At 40.5% G+C, this 346-nt stretch overlaps 1 protein-coding gene across 2 annotated transcripts in view; it reads right to left on the bottom strand.

Annotated features, from left to right (window-relative positions):
- mamdc4 (MAM domain containing 4) overlaps positions 1 to 346 on the bottom strand; it is a 24,335-nt gene that overhangs the window by 6,533 nt on the left and 17,456 nt on the right. The window lies entirely within an intron of this gene.

The raw sequence follows: 346 nt of genomic DNA on the forward strand, positions 1-346 counted from the left end.
GCCAACAATCAGCACCATGGCTTCTTCTAAGCAGTTGTCTAGAAAACTGAAATTGAAAATAGACTCTCACAAAGCAGGAGAAGGCTGTAAGAAGATAGCAAAGCGTTTTCAGATGCCAATATCCTCTGTTGGGAATGTAATTAAGAAATGGCCGTCATCAGGAACAGTGGAAGTTAAAGCAAGATCTGGAAGACCAAGAAAAATATCAGACAGAACAGCTCGCAGGATTGTGAGAAAAACAAGTGGGTTTTGACTTGCTTTTCTCACAATCTAGACAACTGCTTAGAAGAAGCCATGGTGCTGATTTTTGGGGGAAAGTTAGATGAGTTTGGGCATTTAAAACCTT

The sequence above is a fragment of the Etheostoma spectabile genome, chromosome 16 (genome assembly GCF_008692095.1).
Source record: "Etheostoma spectabile isolate EspeVRDwgs_2016 chromosome 16, UIUC_Espe_1.0, whole genome shotgun sequence".
NCBI lineage: Eukaryota > Metazoa > Chordata > Actinopteri > Perciformes > Percidae > Etheostoma > Etheostoma spectabile.